At 52.3% G+C, this 9,782-nt stretch overlaps 1 protein-coding gene across 1 annotated transcript in view; it reads right to left on the bottom strand.

Annotated features, from left to right (window-relative positions):
- Positions 1-9,782, bottom strand: part of LOC149371330 (CD9 antigen-like) — a 103,806-nt gene that overhangs the window by 29,294 nt on the left and 64,730 nt on the right. The gene's annotated exons all lie outside the window — the stretch shown is intronic.

Here is a 9,782-nt window from a genome sequence, read left to right as displayed (position 1 = left end):
TATACAAAAAAGACTTTGAGGGCACCAAAATCTAAGAGGGATTAAAGTTAGCGAGACAAGTCAGGCATTGAGCACACGCAAACACACAAATGCGAACGAGAAAAGCAAGGTAGCAAATCGCCCCACGCTTATGAGAGGCAAGTGACCGTTGGGCCATCTCGAACTACAGCACCGTCCCTTAAATTTGCTTTAATGTCCCTTAAACGTCCTTATCAAACTCATTTCGCAAAAAAACAAAGCCGCTGCAGTAAACCGTACAGGGAAAATTCGTTCTGTTCCATTGGCAATTTCAAATTGTAGCGCTCAAGGGCGGTCAGAAAGGCGCACAGGTGACTAACGGTTTTGTAAACTTGTTACGCAAAGAGGGGTGCGCTAGGTCGTGAATTCATAAATACCTTTGGTCGACAGGAACACTGAAGAGATGCTCTCCGCTCTTGCCGGATGTGCTGCACCACTTCGCGCAACAATACATATGCGACATGACTCTGCAGTGACGCTGGTGCAGCAGTGCAGTGCGAACGTCGCCGAAGTCGCCGTTTTCTGTGGTTTTCTCTTGCGCGGCTGACCGTGCGTCGTCTGCTTGTCGTCTGCTGCCGCGTTACCCCCATCGTCATCTTCGCAACTAATTTCTGTGATATCTTATTTTTAATACCTATGGCTGGTTATAATTTAATTCATAAGCACATTTTTATTATTGATAGTGGTCGAAAAATTTTACTTTTATTAGGCTTAACTGCAGCCGCGTTTACCGCCGATACCAGGATCGCTGCAATCGTTTCGACCGTGGCGGCACCCTCGGCGCGGACGCGCAACTTGCAACATGCCACAGCCCTGCTATGGCAACAATCACGTGACGTCGCTGTGCCTAGACTCGTGGCGCCCTCTCTTGTGAACGAAAAGAAGTGCTGGCATCGCGGCGCGCGCGCCTTTTTTTTTTCTTTGTTTAGCGTCCTGGTGGTTGTTCCTCGGAATGGTTGTTGGCCAGGGCCTTGTTCTGTAGTTTGAAACTGCGGAGACAAAATTTACGCAGCTAGCGAGCGACTTCCTCGGTTCACATGCCCGACGACACCATAACGCTGACGACAAAGCGAAACGCACTCGGCGACTGCTACCGGTTGCTGCGAGGGAAAAAAAGAAAAGCAGCCACGTGATCTGCGGCGCGCCGTTGAAAGATAGATGGGCAGAATCAGTGCGCGGGCGGGCCTGACCATACTGAAGAGCAATTACCTTGCCATTATTGCCGGCGATAATGGAGCCGGTCAATGTTCCTTGTTCGAGAAGAGCAGGCGATCGCACCCGCGATAACGCTAGCGTGCACGATCTTCAAGACTCTCTCGCTTGTTCCGTCTTTCTCTGCTTCATTACTTTTTGACGTCTGAGACGTCCTGGTCAGAAGCGCTGTTAGCGAAGTCCCTCGCACGGTGATTACAGCAATTATATCGTTAGAACGAGGAAGCAGCTTCCAGAGACCGTGTAATGGCTCGCCACACAGCTTTTGCTGCTTTTATTTCAAAGGAAGAGGCCCGCACTGGAAGCAGCAAATAAAACAGGCAGACGTAAGCACGACGCTTCCGTCCCATATCACGAGTGACAGCCAGCTCACAATTAGCTGCCACTCAGGAGAGATTCTGATTCATCAGAATACTTGCTGCGCACAACCTGTCGGTCGAGACGTTTCAAAGATATTGCACACACTATTACAGTGTTTTTTTTTTTTTTCCTCAATGAGCGTGTTAGTTACGTTTCAACATGAGTTACGTTTCAATGACGGATCGACCTATTAGTAACATGTAAAACCAGCAAATTGGGAAAAGCAACGAGAAAGAGAATGAGAAAAAAGTGGTTCAATCCCTTCACTACTGACCGATCACTCTGCAGCGAGAAAATCGCATTACGGGCTGGCGTTCTCGACCCGCTGCCATGGCATCCCCGCCATCAGAGTTGATGTTGTGGTATAGACTTTATTCGCCTTGAAAAAGACACAACCTAAGAATCAGCCACGTTTCTGAACACACAAGCGAATCTCGCAGAAAATCCCAAAGAAAAACAAAACGCCTGTACCGAAAACTAAACAGGCCGCTTTCGCTCAAGGACGGCGGCTGGCGCGGCGGGCGTCGAATTGCCGACCGCTCCGCGAATCGCGAAGCTGTCTTCCCCGCACGGCTCCCGAGCATTGCGCAAGGCCCAACTCAAATTTCGCAGGCAGGCGCTGGTCGCGGACGGGCTTCAAAAAGGGTCGTCCTCAAGGGCGCCAAAGCGCGCCGCAGAAAGCATTCTCATGAAACGCACACAACGAGAAAGAAGGAACTGCAGCGCCCTCAATCAGGTTTGATCGATAAGACGAAAGGATCCATATGCGCCAAATGAAATTGTGTAAAGAAAGTTAGGCTAACACGGCGCTTACTGAATGCCCCCCCCCCCCCCCCCCCCCCCCCCCCCCCCCCCCCCAAGGGCGCCCTTTTCTTTTTCCTTGACCCCTTCAGGTTTTCCGAGTTGCCATACTAGAGTGATAGGAGGAAAAGGGCAAAGCGAGACATGGTGCAACGGCGCCAGCGCGCATGATGGCAGTGCCGCCCTCGGACGTGACAAAGAGGGCGAACGCCACGTGCCGAAAGAGTCACTGGCGCGATCCCGATCCGGGCGTGGCCACCGATACGTGAGTGTGTCCGATATACAGCATCACCGGTACAATACCGCGCGACAGACCCGCCCGTGATTGCGGCGGTCAGGGCGGCAAACACGGCAGTCGCTGCTGGCCGATATGGAGCCGTCTGCAGGGTCGCGGAATTCGCAAATAGAGCGACAGATACGGCACCTCTACTGGAGTTTTTCGCCTCACTCGCGGTTAGCAGTTTCCTTTGCGACTGCACATGTATGATGGTTCGGTTGGTCCGGTGCAAATTGTTCCCCCGTAATTTAACGAACACACTAAATGAGAAAATTCGCGATACATTTCGCACTTACTCCGCCATTGCGTTCACAATCCCACTAAATGGCGCCGCGTTCTTCGAATTCGTTGCTACGAAAACTGCAGCAAATTAATAAAAAAAAAATAAATACCTCGAAATAGACGCCACTAGCGACGCTGAAAACATCACCAGACCTCACTGAACGCAACCAGCACGAGAAACGCATAGGTTAAAATTGGTAAATTGGTTTTTGAGGAAAGGAAAATGGCGCAGTATCTGTCTCACATATCTCGGTGGACACCTGAACCGCGCCGTAAGGGAAGGGAGGAAGGTGGGACTAAAAGAGGAAAGAGAGAAAGAGGTGCCGTAGTGGTCTCCGGAATAATTACGATCACCTGGGGATCTTCAACGTGCACTGACATCGCACAGTACACGGGCCTCTAGAATTTCGCCTTCATCGAAAAGCGGCCACAGGTTCAGATTTTATCTTTTGAAGCCTATTCACACTGAAGTACACCGCGGCGACTTCAGCGGCATCCATCAAATTAAGAAACCGCGGGTCACAATTAATAACAGTGCTATATTATGTTAATATAGTGAACGTTCTTGCTCTTTCTGGGTCACTCGATCGATGTGACGTCAGTAAAGACGTGCGAAATGGGTCTCGTGACAAATCAGAAACGTACTTCCGTTATAGGCTAGGCAGCTGGTACAAAGATACATTGTCTTGGTTTGGTTTACGGGGGTTTAACGTCCCAAAGCGACTGAGGCTATGAGGGACGCCGTAGTGAAGGGCTCCGGAAATTTCGACCGCCTGGGGTTCTTTAACGTGCACCGACATCGCACAGCACACGGGCCTCTAGAATTTCGCCTCGATCGAAATTCGACCGCCGCGGCCGGTCAGCAGCCGAGCGCCGTAGCCACTTAGCCACTGCGGCGGCTTTTATAAAGAGACACTGTGCCAGAGGGGTTCAATGCTTAATTACGTCCAAGAATTAAAACTCCCCTACACAGACTCCGAGGGTACACTTCCAAACTTAACTTGCTATTTCGACGTATCTCTTACTGTCGGTTCTTCCAACTTCTACCACCGAGACACTGAACCACCGCCGGCCACACACACACACCACCGACTCGTGCGGCCACTGTCAGCGAGCCTCTTCGAGCTCTGTCGCGCGCACTCATTCTGTTACTTTCCTGCCAGATTCGGTCTGAGCCAATTTCGATGTTCCCACTTTTTTCACGGCTAAGCCATTAGACAGTATAAGGCAAAAAGCGAATCAAAAACACACAAAAAAAACACAATAATCACTCCCCAGCGTGCCTCGGGCCTGTTTCGCTATCCCCTTTTCTTCCCATCCCATCTATCCCCCCCCCCCCCCCCCCCCCCGCCCTGGAATGCCTGCGTCACAACACCGCGCAAGCTACAGTTAAAAGTTTGTCCGGACTATAGACCGGACTCCGATACCCGCACGAGGACACTGCAAGGAAGTTCTGCCTGCCTTTCCCATCAGCGCTGTTATTGTCTCTCTATCAGGCGTCGTTATCACCCTGCTTCGCAGGACGCGATCTAGTACCTATATATAACATAGTTCGCAAGTATACACTCGCGCGATATGGGACTGCCTCGTTCGCAAGGGATTCGCTCAGGCGCCCACCGGGTTATCGGGAAGGTTGAAAGCTGTGGTCGTTCCGATTCCAGCGAGTCGTGGTTGTCTACATCCTATTCGAATCTCCAGAGGACCCACCCCCTCTAAGACTCGAAATCTCAAACCAAAAGTCAGTGGGAGAGTGCGTTGCTCAGCCCACAGCCGGAGGTACAACTCCGGATAGTGGGCTGGGCCACGAAGGTTGCCAAGAAGCGTCAACTTCAAGTCACCAATAAAACATTCGAGAGGACCCATGCGCTTGCCTAAACCTCACCCCTAACCTCCACTCTCTTTGTCATATGACAGATAAAAGTTTGCTCCTCCTCCTCCTTCAAGCGGGTCGCTCGCTATCGGCTTAACAAAGTTCGGCGCTCTTTCTGTTCAGTGAATTGGTTCGCCCAAAAACATGCTCCCAAAAACTTCTCCACGCCTGGCTTCTTGAAGCACTCGAGGTTTCCCGTCAAATTCTACACCCTCCCGAGAAAGGGAGAAGTGGCGGCGAAAATCTCGCCACACATCCTTTTCTGTCAGCACGGGCCCGCATTCTTAATTCGCTACGTATAAACGGGCATTGATCTTAATTATCAATACCCGGCGCGCGTGATGATACGGAAAACAGTACGATGACGCTGGGGACGACGCTGTTCCCAATATGATGGTCCGAGTGGCTGCCATGGCGAGTGGAGGTGGGGCAGCTAGTCCTTAAATACATCGCGCAGCAGACAAAAAACCAGCGTGAGGTGATCGGGCTGCAAATGTTTTGCGCTCCTGCGTTTCCTGTCGGCGTGTGCGACCCTGTTCGCGACCTTTGTGCGATGGCGCGAGTCTACTGTCGCCTGGCGGCGAGAAACCTCAACAGCGCGCTGACCCGGACACAGTAACGCGTGAGCATCACATGGGGTAGCAGAAAGCCCAACGGACTAAAGTCGTCCTTCGGCGCTATAGTTCGATTCTGGGCGGCCTTTTGCGCCGGACGCTGCAGAAGCACAAATAGACGAGTGCACACAGATAGTATATATGTTATCACGAGGTCCTGTGATGACCTTTTCTTTGTGTACTACAGTCCCTTCACACTCAGCCGCTCAGCTCACCGGAGATGACACGAGACGAGCAAACTACGAAGCACGACGCGCGTAGACGAACATCGAGCGTTATATACAGAGGACTGTGTGTCTCTCTTGCGTGCGTGCGTGTACGTGTGTGTGTGTCAACCTGTAGCAAAGTCTTAATTACATCCGAAGCCTAATTAAGTTCCCTCATCTTCCGATTGACCGCCTATCTTAGCTTCGACCAAAGCGCGCATTTCTTCCCTTCGCGAACTCCGTAGGCCCACTGCGCCGTACAGTTTCACCGAGCGACAATACCCAGAGCTGAGCCACACGGCTTCGCCATGCACGACGCAATTCCTCGCAATCGCGCGCAGCCCACTCCGGCGGCACGAGCATCTCTGGAATCAGGCTCCGCAAATAGCACCGCCCAGCGGAGCGTGCGTTGGCGCGCGTGCCATAATGAATGGGTTCAAGATGGAATGAGTTGCAACCATTCACCGGATGAGAGCGTGAGACGACGGCGATGTATATATGACTGAGCGAGCTGCTTAATGATAAGATTCCACGGTGTCGGCGCCGTGTGCAAGTATTTCGTGCGCGCAGACTTTTCATATCGCACAGAGACGGGACGGGACTTAGTTATGTCCGCTTTAGAGTTGTATTAGCGCCGACTTGATGTGCTTATTTTGCATCAAGGGTCGATTTCTTAACAATAGAAAAACTGGCCGGCACCGACTGCAGAACCGACTTTTAGATGCTCAAACATGGATCTAAAATTAAAAGGGAGGGAGGGAGGGAGGGAGGGAGGGAGGGGGCTTCATCATTACTGCACCTTCATCACTTACACCTTCATCACTTACACCTTCATCACTTCATCATTACTGCACTCAGGCAATGCATACAGCGTCCACGTGAACAGCGACGGTATTCCGAAACATTGCAACTAGGGCAGAAGGAATTCCTCTCCCCCTGAAAAAAAAAAAAAGAAAGAAAGCGGGGAAAGGATATCCTTCGGGCGCCAAATGTTCCGCGTGGCGTAACATAGCGGCAACAGCGCGACGGGACGCTTATTCTTGAGCTACTCGTACGTGCGCCTATGCGGCGCCACTGTGGAATGCGACAAAAGAGAGTAGGCCTCGCCAGCGCTTCGTTTCAGTGCACATCGCATGCTGCGCAGTGACACCTCTAAAGCTGCTGGTCGTTCGTTTGCTTGCCACAGTGTGGCTCTACTTAGACGCGTATCGGGAGCTTTCTTTATGCAACGCGACCTGCGCTGCGCTATGGTTGGCGAATGCTCCTCACAAAGAAGGCGAGAACGCAAACGTGGGGTATCCAGTTTCTTGTCGAAGCACGTTAGATGCCCTCTCTCACTGCACGTGCAGGCCAGGCTGGCGGATGAGAGGGAGAGAGAATAATCTGCAATTGAGAAGAGTTATGGTCACCCGTAGCCGCAGGTCAGGACCGCATGGCTTCAGTGACTGTCCTGGCCCGATCTACCTGCCAAAGCCGGATCTCGAGTGTGGCGTCGGTCGCGTTCATCCTACAAGGCAGGACTCGGTTTATACTGAGGCGTGGTACTGGGTATGCTATCAACCATGGTATACATACACCCAGAAAATGTGGAACGACGCAAGAGATATGCTCCTCGCAAAACGGACATACCCGCCGATACACATCCATGTCCGTGTGTGCGCACTGCAGCGTGGTATATGGACCTTGCAAAGACTCATATAAACACAGAGCAATGCGTGTCCTGTGAACAGGCAACGTATCGGGCAAAGTGCCACTCAAGCCTATCATTCCCCTGGCACGCCACCTGGATAGCTTTCCTCAGAAAAGAACAGAAGAAAAAAAAACTTGTCCAAGTCGCAATACGGGCTCCGCCCCCTCTGTGGGAAGGATGCAAAGCACTCGAGTCACAGAAATGCTCAAAAGACCTGCGCGCTGCACGGACGATATTCAACTTTCACGCGTCATATAATATCGCCTCCAATAGTAAAGTTGCAAAGTGATGCATTCGGGATGCCGTGTCTTAACCGCCGTCGCATCGCTATACCACTTCTGTAGAGGTCTGCAATTTTAACTCCCAGCCACCGCCAAATGAGATGCTCCCGACAGGCTGAACGACAATTCGTCCCTTCGGAGCTCATAGCCCGACAGGAGCCGTCTTGCATACGCCGCCATTCGCGGAATGAACTCCGCACAGACACCGTGTCAGGCAAATGGCAGGAGGTCACGCAGTTATGCAATTGTCGTCAGGGCGAGCCAAATGACTCGAGAACGGTGCAGGCACACTCGACGACCAACGTTACGCAGCAGGCCCCTCGACGGCGAGCAAGCACGCAGCGTACTACACATAGCCGGCTCATTAGTATTCATCGCTCGCGCCCCCGCGGCAGCAGGCGTTTCCGTCGTGTAGATAAAAAAAAAAGCTCGCGCGCGCGGTGCGGCGAGTTGGGCATGCAGGAAGCGGCGCACATCTCGGCACCCCATGCCAGCCTCTGCAATACTGGAAAAAGAAAAGTTCGCTCCCGCAGGCGTTGTTCTTCTCTACGGCGGCCGCGGTCGCTTTAAAATGCGCACGGCGCTCCGATACACACAGGATGTGGGCGGCGACGCCGGCGGCAAGGGCCACCGCGAACTGCGTATACGTACACTTGCACACACACAGAGACAGGCACGCACAAACGCACGAACCAACAAAAAGAAATCACAAGGGGCACGTGGTAAAACATCCGGCCGCGTCCGTCTTTCTCCGCGGTGTTTGTCGAGCGGCGCGGCCGACGTGTGCACGTACGTACACTGCCTGGGAATCGGCGACGGGCACCGCAATACAGGGGTTCCCGCGGTGCGCACACGCTAATACGGCGCGCTGCAGCCACTCCGCAGTGTTTGCCCAGACGCCCAATAAGCCGACCGGCTGATGGGCCCACAAATGGCAGGCGGACACTGCCGCTATACTCAGCACATGGAAATCTACCCCAGGGCTTTGGCAGCATACCCTGCCCCTTAAAGCGAGTGCGCTAGAAGACAGCTTACTCCCCTTTTTACTCCTTTCGTGTTTAGAATGGATGGGCGTGCTGGAGTGGAGCGGCAATGCGATGTCCCAGAGTTGATTTGCTGCTGGCGGTGCGAGCCCATGTGGGATGCCACGGGCCGGCCAAGTCGACGTTAATCCACGATGGAAAGAAGGTACACAGGACACGACAAACACGCACAACGTTAATTACTCGCGCATGATTTGCATTCTACCTTACCCATAACATTCAAGAAACGCTACACAAGAGAACAGGCGTCGCATGGCAATGGCCCTCGATTTCCTTCGTGCGGTCGACTCCTCGCTTCAGGAATCGCGGGATATCGAGAACTACAGACCCCCCAGCGTGATCATGTGATCAATCCTGCTGTGAGAACACAGCCTGCACAAACACAGAGCTGCGTGAAACATGCAGGAACGGGAAGCCCTCGAAGACATCGCTCTGCTATAAGGTGGCTAGCCCGAGACACAGCTACTCCTCCGCGGAAAGTCCAGAGTACTGCGGGCCACAGCTGACCCGCTTCATACATCCCGTGGTGCTGAATCAACAATGCGAGCGAGCCGTACTGCATCCTCACGTAGTTAAACAGACCATCTCTGCTACGCTTGCAGCGGAAGACTCTAAGAACTGGTACTCTTCTGATAGTGTACATAACGGCTACAGTACTTTCTCTAGAAGCAGTTTGCCCCGCACGAATCACCTAAGGAGTGAAACGCCTCCAGCGGCTAAGAGAACAACTTACAGTGCACTTTCTTTACGGCCAGAATTAAGGAGTTGGGGGATGTTTATTTTCTTCGCTTGTGTAATGAAGCGGGGATATATACAGTCACCTGTGCCCCGCATCTCACGCCAACTATAGGCTCGTCCCTGATTCCGCTGAAAGTAAAGAAAAAGCTCTCCTTTTAAGCTGCAGGGAAGAAGAGATATGCCTGAGCAAAGATTCTGAATAAGTATCTTTCAGCGAAGGCTGCGCTTACGTACATGCGTATACGAGAACGCAATTTATGCGAAGCACAGCTCTATCGCTAAGTCAAAACATTTCACGCCTTACGGAGCCGCTATTCAGATTTTGATACACCTGTTTCGAAGCAGCGATGACCTTCAGAGGAAAAACGCTTCGCACAAACGATCAATGCT

Source organism: Amblyomma mixtum, chromosome 1, assembly GCF_055824585.1.
Source record: "Amblyomma mixtum isolate Tamu chromosome 1, ASM5582458v1, whole genome shotgun sequence".
NCBI lineage: Eukaryota > Metazoa > Arthropoda > Arachnida > Ixodida > Ixodidae > Amblyomma > Amblyomma mixtum.
This window is presented reverse-complemented; position numbering and strand designations above follow the sequence as displayed.